This window comes from Haliotis rubra, unplaced genomic scaffold (genome assembly GCF_003918875.1).
Source record: "Haliotis rubra isolate DU_JTF1 unplaced genomic scaffold, ASM391887v1 Scf417, whole genome shotgun sequence".
Lineage (NCBI taxonomy): Eukaryota > Metazoa > Mollusca > Gastropoda > Lepetellida > Haliotidae > Haliotis > Haliotis rubra.
In genome coordinates this window covers 1-14,928 of record NW_025767099.1, presented here as the reverse complement: position 1 = coordinate 14,928, position 14,928 = coordinate 1, and the positions used below count along the sequence as shown (strand labels likewise).

The 14,928-nt window shown below is 39.4% G+C and overlaps 1 pseudogene; it reads right to left on the bottom strand.

Moving 5' to 3' along the window:
* Window positions 1-7,617: 7,617 nt before the first annotated feature.
* Window positions 7,618-14,351, bottom strand: LOC124288418 (annotated as a pseudogene).
* Window positions 14,352-14,928: the final 577 nt, after the last annotated feature.

The following is a 14,928-nucleotide window of genomic DNA, read 5'->3' as shown; positions in this document are numbered from 1 at the left end:
GGGGTTCCCGTTTTGCCGGACGCTTTTGTTCTGAATAAAAAATCACTGATGCGCGATAATCCCTATAAACAATAGGGGATTAACTTATAGTCTGATTCGATCTAACAAACGGACTAACACACTATACTTCATCTCGATTTTTTTATTTCAGCAATTCAATTTGGTGTATTTTCTCTTCTACACATTTTCAGAAAATAGTTACTGAAGACATAAATAAATATATTTGATTTCATAAATATACAGAAATACAGAAATATACAGAAATATATATATATATACTACGGTATTTAGGTCATGTCCACAATGTTCAACTTACTCTCTATTTCTTCATTGTAAATAGCCTGAACTGGTCTGGGATCACACCGGACTTTGGTCTTCAGCGTGGCAAGGAAGGTGTCCATGTGAAGCTGAACTTGATTTTGATGATGGTTGTGTTCTTGGAACGGATGAGAACATCACTGACAGTGTTGGCGGTTGCAGGACAGCCTGTCTTACAACATTTCCAATGAACTTGGTCACCTTTTGTGCTCTTAACCATAAACTTGTGACCAAGATAGATTAAGTGTCTACCTCCTCTTGAATTCGGAATGAACACAATGTTAACGTGTGCGTTTGCCATTTCGCAGTGAGGGAATCATGTCTACATTTTTTATATACAGGCAGAAATAATCCTTTGAATAAGCTTCATCAATTTAGCTAATATAATTCGATTTCACTCAAGTTAGTTACTAGAAATCGAGTTCACTCAAAACCAATTGGTGCTTTGTAATAACAAGTTCGAAATCAGCTGCCAAACGCCCATTTCCCCAAAATGAGACTACGAGTGATAACTACTCATTGAAGACAGAATTCGTTTTCATCACATCAGTTGTCCGGCGAAGTGGCCTCTGGGTGACCCGTGAACTATAGTCTGCAATATGATAAGCGCTGACCACAAATTAACGTATGTGGAAATCGTAACCTCTAATTCAACAAGCTATATATATCTATATATGACGCTTGAGGTCATGCGACGCTTGAGCATCACTCACCGTATCGATTCTCCCAGCCGGACGTTTACATTATCGTCGCGTTAGAGGAGACGAGATTTGTTATGTACCATAACAATAACAGCAGGAAAATAACAAACTACTAACTCAAAACAGCAAATTAGCGGCCTCCCATTCAAATTTCGCTTGATACTCAGTTGTTTTTGGTTTTTCGGGTTTTTGTTGTTGTTGCATTTTGGGATAGTAACACCACTCTTTCACAATTTCTATTTTTTGTTCAACCTCATTTTCGTCGCCGAACCTTATATTAGTTGTGCGCGCGACGTTAAATAAAAACACACTGATCAGTCTAACTGTCACACTTGCTCAGCGTGTCAGTGTGGAAGTGGCATGTAGCCGGTACCTACAGTGCAAATAGTCATCTATTGTCTACAGTATGTCTATGTCTGGTGTCATGTTTTTACAACCTAAGTGAGTTACTCTCATTTGTGTAAGGAGAATCACAATGTAGATACTTTTGTGAATTCATATAAATTTCAAATATTTATTTTCTATCATAGCGAAAATACATGGAATTATCATGAAACGGCCCTCCCATAATCATAAATTTGCGGGCCGCTGCAAACGATATTGGACCGCTCAACCTTAACGACGGGCCCCTATCAGTTCTGTTGCTGCTAATATTGCCAACTTTACTTTGTCATATTTCATTGAAAATTTCACTATATATATGTATTTACCTTATATTGCTGTCATCTTGATTGATTATATTATCATATGCGAATTTATATTGTCATTTTCTCATGTACCACCGTTGGTGGGTTCTCTTGAGAATAAACTGTCTGTCTGTCTGTCTGTTAAGTGACATCATAGTTGGTGCGTGGGCTTACGGTTCAGTCGACACTGGCTTTGGACTGGCAGATATTCAGGGTCAAACAAGTCAAAGCAACCCGAATTCCCACTTTAAATAGCGGTAATATTGGCTTTCTTGCTGGTGCTAACCTTAACAATTGCACTATTAACTATTCCAACATCACATATCACATGTATTTTTACGTACATGGATATAATTTAAATTCTGTTCTAAATGGTAATCCAAACTTGTAAATTCTTTTATACTAAAATCTGTCCATACTGTTATAATAAATTCGCATAGGTTTGATAAATGATTAATGATGTTTAATACGCAGGTTGCTTGCTTTCCTATCATGCTGCATATTATTTAACATTTGTTTATTCATGTATCAATGAAATGAAGAGGTATTTAAATAAGCCATTACGACTTGTTTACCAATCCTAGTTATATTTATTTGAATAAAATATGTTTACACAATTGCACTATTAACGTTGCTGTTGGACCAAAACCGAACACTGACATAGTTTGACATGTTGCAGGCTATGGTCTTGTCAAAGGCCAAGGTCGAATATCGTCACTTTCTGTTGTGACGTCACTTGAATTGTTCGATGACGTAATTGCATTCGGGCAGTCAACCCCGTCTGAAGTTGGTTTTTGAGTAAACTTACAGTCAAATTCTTTCATTGTTTCCATTTTCTTTTCAACACAAATTCCATGTATTTTAGCAATAATAACGGTACTGCTATTTTTGAGGGCATTATCATATGCAGAAGCCCTCGGTCTTTTTCAACTGCCCACCTTCGTCGGGCAGTTAATGGAAGACCTCGGCCATCTGCAAATGATAATGCCCTAAAAAATAGCCACACCCTTATATTATAGGATATTTATTTAGCGCACATATCCAGGCAACTAGTGCATGCTCAAGGCGCTGGTATGTTTTCCCTCGATCATTGGATGTCAATCTCAACGGGGCATCGTATTATCAATCTCAACTCCCTGGGGAGTATACAACTCTTGCAGCCACTAGCCGCACCGAGTTATTGTGGCTTTCTCATCCTAACGAGGTGCCCATTCACAGCTGGGTGGACTGGGACAGATAGTCACAGTACTTTGTACAAGTTCAATGCACGTTGCTGTACCCGCAACTAGGTGTTTGCACGTATTCATGTGGCCACCATCTGGTTTAAACATATTTTATTCAATTCGAGAAGAAAGAAAAGGATTGTCAAACAAGCCTAAATGGCTTATATTAATGCCGCTTCATAATACATGTGAAAGTTCACATTTGTGCATAATGTTGTACATATTTATAATGGTTATAACAAGTTATCCAGATAAAGACATGTAAATATTTCTTAAAAGTTGGTAAAAATACATGCAACAATATGGTTCTTGGTGAATGTGGCAGATTCCCTCTTCAACTTACTTATATGTCAAGGGCAGTTAAATATTGGTGTAGACTTTTAACTCTTCCAAGTTGTAGATTACCTCATCAGTTTTATTTAATGCTTAAGTCTTTGGATGAATCTGGACGGACGACATGGGCATCTCATATCAAGAATATTTTATTTAGATTTGGCTTTGGCTTTGCTTGGATTTCACAGGATATTGGAGATATTGATGGTTTCATTTCTGTTTTAGGCAAAGATTGTCTGATAATCTTTCACAAGATTGGTACTCATCCCTACATAGTACAACCAAGTGTTCTAATTATATTCTTTTCAAGTCCCTCCTGAATGTTGAAACTTATCTCAGTTTAGGTATTGCCCCATATTTAAGAAATTGTTTAACAAAATTTAGATGCGGTAAATTTAAACTTAGTTCTGAGACCGGTAGATATAACAATGTCCCTTATTATTCAAGATTCTGTCCTTTTTGCTACAAAATAATCTTAATTTAATTGAAGATGAAATACATGTTTTACTTTATTGTAAAGCCTACTTAGATATAAGGAATAAGTTTCTGGGTAAATATTTGAAACATTCTATTTCACAACACAGTTTTATAAACATAATGACTTCAAAAACATAAATGTTATAAATAATTTGTGCCTATTTTTATATAATGTTGGGAAAATAAGAGATTCTGATGTTTTTATGTAAAACCAGGGAAAATCTACAACATTATATAGTCTCCTGGTAAAACGCATGTAACTTTTATTATATTTATGAATGTATTTTGGGCCAGTGGCCTATTACTGAATAAATGTCTGTCTGTCTGTCTGTCTGTCATAACAAGTTATCTCTGAATAATAACAATCATGGATATCAACAATTTATCTTGGTTTTGTTTCCTGGCCAGTTGATACAAATAGAAAAATAAGAGAAAAATAAACTTAAATTTGTATTCTTCAGTTACAGTATATGTTCTAAATATACACAAAGAACATACGTAATTACTCCTGACATATCGCACGATTGAATGAGCCCCGATCTTAACCCTTTGGAGCATATCTGGGACATGATTGATCGTCGTGTGCAACAAAGGGATCCTCCTGTACAGAACCTGGCCAAATTGGAAGCTGCTTTACGCAAAGGATGGCGAACACTGCCACTCCAGGGGATCAGGAGGCTGGCAGGGGGTATGAGGAGGAGTGTGCTGGTTGTCTTACTGTCACATGGAGGTTCCAACCGGTATTGACCTTGAATCATGTAAGACACGCAAAATGACATTTTGAATGTGAACTCTGACTTTCATTCATGGGTTTCCTTGGGAGAATACAACCCGCCTGCATACATGTGTGTGAGTCTCTAGACGGTTAACAAGCATATAACCATCTCATCCTAACCGGTACCCATTGACTGATGCGTAAAAATGTTTACATTTCAGATAATGTCGGCATGACCCAATAAACGTCAGATTATATTTGTATATCCATCTGAATGTGCCACCATGAACACACATCAACAATTCTTAACATGCAGTCTTCACAAACAACTGAAATAGACAAATCCATACATTTAGACATGAAAAAAGAACCTCGAAAAGCTATTCAGTCCCCAAAATCCACACACTATTTCCATCAAAAACACGAAACACCACCACAACCCACTACACACAAATAACTTCCGCAAACAAATCCCTTAAAGACCCACTACCCTTAAAACCTCATAACGCATGTACACTAAAACGAAAAACCTTTCTGAAAGAGCGCCTCTAAAATCCCCTCACACTATCTTCTCATACTGTAATATATTATATGCCCCTTTATCGATATAAACCAGTGGGGAAAAGAGCTCTTAAAATCATCACACACCAGCTGACTCAACCTATGCCAAGTTCAACGTCATTCATGTCCAAATCTTTGAAAGCAAATGGCTGAAAGAATTGTTACAATTATCACTCAAGGTTATTATGGAAAATGACTATAAAATTATTGTCACGAAATGTTGTGGAATTTATGTAACCTGTAAAATGGCAGAAATTAATAAAATATATAGAAAAAACTGATTTTACAAATTATTGGTCTGTGCGATACAAACCATTTGACTTGTCTAAGTAGATAATTGGTATATTCACCTAAATGGAAAATGCATATACCAGACGACTAGTCTGAGAAGATAACGTTCAAACTTCTCCTAGTAAATAACGCATATACCAGTTGATTAGTCCAAGTAGGTGATGTATCTACCAGTTGACTTGCCTGAACTAGAAACATATCTATCAGTTGACTTGCCTGAGTAGATGATGTATCTACCATTTGACTTGCCTGGTCTGATGATGCATCTACCAGTTGACTTGCCTAAGCTGATGATGTATCTACCAGTTAGTGTGCCTGTTCTGATGACGTATCTACCAGTTGACTTGCCTGAGCTAGAAACATATCTATCAGTTTACTTACCTGAGTTAATAATGTATGTACCTGTTGACTTACCTGAGCTGATGATGTATCTACCAGTTGCTTTGCCTGATCTGATAATGTATCTACCAGTTCACTTGCCTGGTCTGATGATGTATCTACCAGTTGCTTTGCCTGATCTGATAATGTATCTACCAGTTCACTTGCCTGAGCTGATGATGTATCTACCAGTTACTTTGCCTGAGCTGATGATGTATCTGTCAGTTAACTTGCCTGATCTGATAATGCATCTACCAGTTGACATGCCTGAGCTGATGATGTATCTACCAGTTAACTTGCCTGGTCTGATAATGCATCTACCAGTTGACATGCCTGAGCTGATGATGTATCTGTCAGTTACTTTGCCTGATCTGATAATGCATCTACCAGTTGACATGCCTGATCTGATAATGCATCTACCAGTTAACTTGCCTGAGCTGATGATGTATCTACCAGTTACTTTGCCTGATCTGATAATGCATCTACCAGTTCACTTGCCTGGTCTGATGATGTATCTACCAGTTACTTTGCCTGAGCTGATGATGTATCTGTCAGTTAACTTGCCTGATCTGATAATGCATCTACCAGTTGACATGCCTGAGCTGATGATGTATCTGTCAGTTAACTTGCCTGGTCTGATGATGTATCTACTAGTTGCTTTGCCTGATCTGATAATGCATCTACCAGTTGACATGCCTGAGCTGATGATGTATCTGTCAGTTAACTTGCCTGATCTGATAATGCATCTACCAGTTGACATGCCTGAGCTGATGATGTATCTGTCAGTTAACTTGCCTGGTCTGATGATGTATCTACCAGTTGCTTTGCCTGATCTGATAATGTATCTACCAGTTGACTTGCCTAAGCTGATGATGTATCTACCAGTTAACTAGCCTGGTCTGATGATGTATCTACTAGATGCTTTGCCTGATCTGATAATGTATCTACCAGTTGACTTGCCTAAGATGATGATGTATATACCAGTAAGTGTGCCTGTTCTGATGACGTATCTACCAGTTGACTTGCCTGAGCTAGAAACATATCTATCAGTTGACTTACCTGAGTTGATTAATATGTATCTACCAGTTGACTTACCTGAGCTGATGATTATCTACTAGCTGACTTACCTGAGTTATTGACGTATGTGAGGGTTGACTTCCCCGAGTATCTAATGGATGAGGTGAGGTGAAATTGGGTTTAACGTCGTGCTTGAGAATATGTCGCTCATATGACGACGCGCATGCGTGTGTATGTGTATGTGCGGCTGCTTGTGCTAGCCTAGACTGAAGCTGGTTTTATAGTGCTAGCCCACTGAGATACCATGCCGCAGGGAAGCATGAATACCCCACTCAGACACATTATACTGACTCCGAGCCGACCAGTCCTTGTTGACTTGCCTGAGGTAGAAACATATCTATCAGTTGACTTACCTGAGTTGATGATGCATCTACCACTTGACTTACCTGAGCTATTGACGTATGTAAGGGTTGACTTCCCTGAGTATCTAATGGTTGACTTGCGTAAGTTAGAAATATATCTATCAGTTGACCCACCTGAGTTGATGATGTATCAACCAGTTGACTTACCTGAGCTATTGACATATCTAAGGATTGACTTCCTGAGTTGATTACTATGATGTATCTAAGAGTTGACGTGATTGACACAGCATGCTAAAATTACCTTAATGTGGAAATGTGAGGAACAACAGAGTACAATCACATTATCTGTTTATTGACAGGTGTTTGGGGTGTGGTGGAAATGATGGCTTTTGTTACTAATGAATCAGCAGTGTAGTGATCCGTGGAGATCCGGGATAGAATTGGACTTCGGCAACCCATGCTTGTCGCAAAAGGCGATTAACAGATCGGGTTGTCAGGCTCGCTGACTTGGTCGACACATGTCATCATATCATCTGGCGCATATGAAACCTGATCACTGGAATGTCTGGTCCCCGGCTCGATTACTTACAGCTGGAATATTGCTGAGTACGGCGTTAAACAACAAACTGACTAATAACAGTGTAAAGGGTATCACAACATTCATGCAGTTTGACGTTGTCACTTTCATCCTCTTGTGCAGTACTCCTGCCCTTCCGCTGGGTCTGAAACACATCAGTGTTATCCATCATTTCCCTGGCTGCAGTTCACAAACATTCCCCCAAGGATACAAGAGAGACAAGATATCAAAGCTGTATGAACATAGATATATGGCTGTAGTTCAGTATGATTCCAGGAACGATATATCAGCATGGCGATATTGCCATGAACGTATCTGTGTGAACATATCAATATGAACGTATTACCATAAACATAAGATATGAACTAATAATATGAATATGTAAACTTAAACATACAGGTATGAACGTATTGGTATTTCAGTGTCAGCATGAATACATCGATATGAACGGAAGAAGCATAACTTTTAGGCATGGATATATTCATAAGAATGCGTCAGTATGAACGATATGAATATATAAACATGAAAGAATAGGTATGAACTTTTTTTAAATAAAATTGTCAGTATGAAGTTATTGATATGAATGTATAAACATGAGCATATAGGTATGAGTGGAGTGCATGAGTGAGTGAGTATGGTTTTACTCCGTGTTTAGCAATATTCCAACAAGGACAGGGCGGAGGACACCAGAAACTGGCTTCCCACATTGTGCCCGGGTCTTCAGCGTGACGATGTGGACGCTTTACCCATTAGCCCACCCCACCGCCCCACATATATGCATGAGCATATATATATGGATGTGTCATCAAGCCAAGCCAAGCAAGGTGAATATGCATGTATATAATGGTGCCAGAACTGTTGACTATATGATAGCCTCGCAAAGCTTATATCCATTTATCTCGGACTTTGATATAGGTACACGAGATGACACAAATCACTTTCCAGTCTTCTGCAGGTTTGATTTCAAACATCAAGGCTCCAATGACTTACAAACCCACGACAAGAGTGAAGGAAGTGACCTGGTCAAGGTATCTCTGGAAGGAGGAAAACAGCGTGTGGTTTAAATCTAAGTTTAAAGAGATATTATGTGTTTGAGGATGAAATTGATCACTTGATACCAACAGTTGTAAACACTGCAAAATGTTTACTTGTTAATGTTTATCAAGAAGCAGCATCTATAAACAAAAGAGTCTAATAGTTCTAAGCATAATTCCAAGTCAAAATTATACAGTCAACCTCCCTGGTGGGACAGTGAACTTGAAGACCTAAAGAATGAGCAATATCGCGCACTGAGGGGGCATAGAGGCCAGAACTTGGACTTCAACCTATTCAGGGAGCTACTCACTAAATTCAAGAAAACATTTGCTATATAAAGACAATCTTACCAGGATGAACAGAAACAAAAACTAATTGATTCAAGAGGAAATCCTAAAATATTTTGTTGAAATAGGGGAGACAATCACACGTCAGAAGGAATCTGACGCAGGAATTGCCGGATTACTTTTCATCTCTCCTCCAAATAGAAAATCCACCTTCTTTACTCCTATTATATAGACCAAGTTGACAAAGCCGAATTAAATCAACCTATGAATCCTCAAGAAGTTGACCAACATTCAAAATGTTTGACAGTATCCTGTGCTATGGCTATGAAAATGTGCAAATCTTTTCGTAAAGTGTCAAACTGTACATGTAATGTAATGGTGCTAAGTGAATGTGGTAGAGCTCCACTGCAGCTTACATATATGACAAGAGCTGTCGAGTACTGGTGAACGCTAATACAAATGGGCCCAGAGACTCCCCATCAGTGCTACAGGATGCTCACTGCCCATGATGATATGGGACGCACCTCTTGTGCTACTCATATTGAAAATATTTTATTCAGATTTGGGTTTGGATATGCATGGATTTCTTAAGATGCTGGAAACAAAAACAATGTTCAAGCAGAGACTACTTGACCACCTACAAAAAGCCTGGAGTGTCAATGTAAATAACTTATCAGACTCTAATTCATGTAAACAATATATATACACTGACTGCTGAATATCATCTGAACTCATCACTTCCATCGAGCTTAAAAGGATTTTTATCACGCTTCAGATGCAGTAACTTTAGAATAGCTGTCAACACTGGAAGCTACGCCAAGCCACGCCATATGAAGAAATATTCTGTCCTCTCTGTTTATAAAAAGGTATATGATTGAAAATGAATATCATGTACTTTTAATCTGTGAAGTTTATAGTTGTTTTTTCCATAATACACTTATTGGTAAAGTCATCAATTCTAACTTTCAACACAACTGTATTTCTATAATTTCTTCTCATGATTATGATATTTTGCATAAGACTTCAATCTTTTTATTTAAAGCACAACAAATAATAGAAAATAATGTATAAAATATTTATATCATGCATATACATTATGTTATGCTATTGTAAGTATGTTAATATGTATTATGGGCAGGGATATACTAGAATTTGCCACGCAGAATTTTCTGTATTTTCTGCCGAAGGCCTTATAATGAATAAGCTCTGTCTGTCTGTACGTCTGTCTGTCTGTTGTCTGTCTGTCTGTCTGTCTGTCTGTCTGTTTAGATATGTCAGCATGAACATAAATATTATTGATATTGTAACCTAGTTCTTTATTCTGGAGCTTCTCTTCCAGGTAGCAGCCGAGCAGGAACAACCAACTTCGAGATAAGTCTAGTGGCTTTTTATTAACATCAAACGGCTATATAGACAACACAGGTACTTAACAAATGTACTGTAAGTAAGCCTGAGCGTTCGGGAGCGCAGCAACCTCTGACCAAACTACCGTTCTCCACGAGTCTAGATTTTCCCCGTGGTTTTATTATTATTATGATAGGATATTTATATAGCGCACATATCCACGCAACTAGTGCATGCTCAAGGCGCTGGTGTTTTTTCCCACGATCATTGGGTGTCAATCTCAACGGCACATCGTATTATCAATCTCAACTCCCCGGGCATCATACAACTCTTGTAGCCACTAGGCGCGCCGAGTTATTGTGGCTTTCCCATCCTTACGAGGTACCCATTCACAGCTGGGTGGACTGGGACAAATAGTCACAGTACTTTGTCCAAGTTCACTGCACGTTGCAGTACCCGCAACTAGGTATTTGCACGTTTTCATGTGGCCACCATCTGGTCTGGGTTGTGTACTGTACACTAGGGGTGTATCCCCAAACCTTCCCATGTCAAAACATGTGCTACATCCATCAAATGTCCAGATGGTGACCGTTTCGCTGGACCGTCCGTAGATGTCATAGTCCCTCCCTGATTATTAGTCCATGATCAACTATATGCCCCTCTGCTAGTGACAGTGTACAAGGTCCGTACCTTGTTGTCCCTGCCACTTAGCCCTAATAATGCCATACTACATCCATCCTACAGTACCTCTGTCCTTTGTGACGAGGTCTGAGTTGTACCTCCTCTCTGACCGTTTAATCTCCTCTCAGTTGAGTGGAGTTGGGCTTTACGTCGAATTGGCATTATTTCAGCCATATAGTGACGAGATCAAGTCTGCATTCATAAGCATTTTTAGTTTTATGTTCAAAAACATATATATTCATTACATTATTATCGTAAAAACAGAAAATGTCATGGCACCCAATTCGTTTTTCACATTACATAGTTTATGATACAGGTCAACTTCCCTCAGGTAGTCCACAATGAGATACCCGCTCACGCAGGAAAATAGATTTTTCAGATTTTTCGCATCTTAAAGGGAATCCCTTGCGGTCGAAAAGCAGGGTCAAGCAGAATATGCTTGATGGTGAACACTTTGTCGCAAGCGACACACCTGGAGTGGTCCATCCCCATCCGTTGTCAGCAGATAGTCATAAGTAAACCGACTGTGGCCAATACGACACGTCTTAAAATTACCTCATTGCGTCTTGACTGACAACATCTCCCCTCAGGTCAAGTCGGTGCTCTCCGTCTTTCTAAGTCAAGTCGGTGCTCTCAGTCTTTTCTAAGTCAAATCAGTGCTCTCCATCTTTCTAAGTCAAGTCGGTGCTCTCCGTCTTTCTTGGTGTTTACATAGCCCCAAGACACACAGTCCCCATCCACTGCCCCTGTCATTTAGTTTCGGACAACAAATTAACAACAGTAATCCGTGGCTATCTGCGCTCCCTGTTCTCAGGTACAGTTTCACTGTATAGTTATATAATCAATTAATATACAAATTATAAATACATACAAAATACCGCATGCACAAGTTTAAATAATAGTAATTATTCATTACGAAAACATATCTTTACCATTAGTAAATTAAACCGGGAGTGTAACTCCTTGTTACAAAATGTATGTATAAACATGGAGTTTTACTAGAAACATCTTGATATGGATCTATCGAGGTCAACATGAGCATACGCTGCAGTATTCAGTATTGCACTTGTCCCAGTGTGATGTGTTCCAGACATTGCATGATCGACATATCGATCTTCTGTGGTTGTGTGTCCTTTTTCAGTTAAACAAAAGAAGCATCAAAGTCACTTCTGAAACTATTAGACTGTACATTCCATCATAAACATTACCTTTAGAAATCATAGGTCGAATCCTGTTGATGAAGACACATTCGTGGTTGACTACACCGTGTCCTGCTGCTAATTTGCTGCCCACGTCAAGGGCCATATAGGAGAGATTAGTATTATCAGAGGCTGGCCAATTCACCTTGACGGGGACAGGAGAGTTCGGGTCGCTGCAAAACATATGAAAATTTCAAGAGAGAAATATTGATCCGGCAGTTTGAAAGAGCGAATCAGTAATCTTGAATGCTTTGTGTGGTACCATTGCTAAACGTGAGAGAGAAAGTATTGTAGACAACGCAATTAGAAAAACGGCTTAGGAATAGAGAATAGGGCTTCAGACATTTAAATGTGTGGAATAGCGCCTGTTCCTCTGCTTGACGAACACCCCTATATCATTGTGGGCAACAATGGTATATTTTCAGGATTAACAGGAATCAATGAGAACATTTCTTCTGAGAATATATTTGACTTCTGAGAATACATTTGACTTCTGAGAATACAAGATATTGGATGATAATGTACATATATATATATGGACAATTTCAGGCCGAGTGGGGGGATCTTTTCACTCAGTAAATCATCTGTTCCAAAACTTATTACCTGCGTGAATTCCGTGATGGGATATGTCACTTACTGTCTCAGACTCATTCTATCACTCACTCACCCTGACTTGGCAAAGTTGGTCCAGTACGTCATGATGGTCCTGCTGAGTTCCATCTCCTCCTCTGTACATCCCAGAGACTTTTCAAGGACCCAACCAAACACAAAGTCAAGCTCGTACGAGTGGGCTGCTCCTATCCACTGTGGAAAGGACTAACTGATAGTCGGTGATTAAAACTGTACACGTAGGAAGGGTTGTCAGGAGTGTACAATCTGTCAACCTCAAGATGAGGACACTTGAAATCACTATCTGAAGTCATGCGAATCATGATATCGAAATAGTCAGTGTCTTTTTAGAGGCGCTTTCTGACTTTCATAAAACAGGCGAATAGGCTCTTCAATTGGTTTACCATTAACCAAGTCAGCCGAAAAGAAGACTTTCATATTCTGGTTGACTTAAAATCAATGTTTCCGGTAATGTTGACACGTCTCTCATTTGCGGCAACGTCATTGCCAAAAACAGAGCTGTCTCGTCTTCTGTAAACCCATGCAATACACTGGTCTGCTTGATGGATCCGCTGGATAGAAGAGTTTTGGGGTCATCGGGGAGGAAGTACCCATCCACTACTGGAACAAATGCAAGTCCTTCATCTAACAAAAAAAAGCTGGACATCTGCCATAGTTTTGGGCATCTGCTGTCTTCATGCACTCAAAGATGTCTGCATCAGTTGAAGATGAAGGACATTCGAGATAATCAGCAAACTTCTTTATTTTCAATTTGGCTGTTTTGGGTATGGTGTATCCCCAAGGGCAACTGAGGGTCCCACTCTGCATGATGGCTCTGTCAAACAAGTCACGTGACAGAGGTGACACCAGGTGGTGACCCACGCAGACACCACCAGCACTTTCTCCAAATATGGTCAGTCGGGTTGGATCTCCACCAAAGTTGGCAATGTTGTCTTTCACCCACTGTAAGGCCAGTCTTTGATCCATCAAGCCCATGTTGCCAGGGATGGTATCTGGCCCAAGGTAGCTGAACCCTAGAGGCCCCAATCTGTAATTCATTAAAACAACGATGACGTCACTCTCTGCTGCAAGGTATTTCCCTTCATATAGTGGCATTCGTGTAGACCCACTATTAAAAGCTCCGCCGTAGATCCACACCATCACTGCCAGATTGCCAACATTGTCTGATGGCGCCCACACTGTAAGATGAAGGCAGTCTTCACTGTAATCGTCGGGTATCTGTTTGTGATTCTCAACTGCGCCATCAGCATCTTTAATTTGGAAGCAGGATGGTGTCTGTTTTCTTGCATCCCTAACTTCCGGTCCCCAAGACTCTGAAGGCTGAGGGTGCTTGAAGCGGAGATCGCCTACAGGTGGCTTGGCATATGGAATTCCATAGAATACGTCAAGGGACTTACCCAACACTGACAGTCGTTGTCCAAGAAGTGGGCCATTTAGAGTTGACACTTTCTTTGTTTTCGCAGTATGCAAAACTAGCAACAACGTCACGAGCGTCGCAAGTGCAAGCCTCATCCCAGTCCACATTCTGGAACAACATAACGATTTCACAAGTCAGCATATTTTGTTTCTGAATCACTTTCTAATTCATATTCCCAGTTGATCATAATTCCTTCACACGGGACACGGAAGGCTAATGACCGTGATTATATATTTATTAAGTTAAACAGTGTTATATGTTAGTCATTTGTCAAACAATTGGTATTACAATGTTTCTGTTAGGATTCGGTTTAGGGCAGTGATATCACAATATGTCATAGAGAAGTGCGAACTGTGAAGTCTGTCACAATGTTACTGATTACTACAGTATACGTTCTATGCACTGTCGAGCACCGTTGCATACTGATAACTTTCGATATCTCCAGTTGTCTCGACATTTAATCTTGGTCCCAGCAAAATCCTTCATAATTTATCATTATTCAAGCTCTTTTTAACTCGATATGGATGTCTCGATATTTCGGATATCTCGATATAATTTCATGGTCCCAACAAGCAAAATTACCCTTTTAACTCGATATTTGCAAAGAAACTATGATCGGATGTCTCAAAGTTCTGATAACTCATATTTTGTCTTGGTCCCATGAATATCGAGACAACGGTGCTCGACTGTATTTAG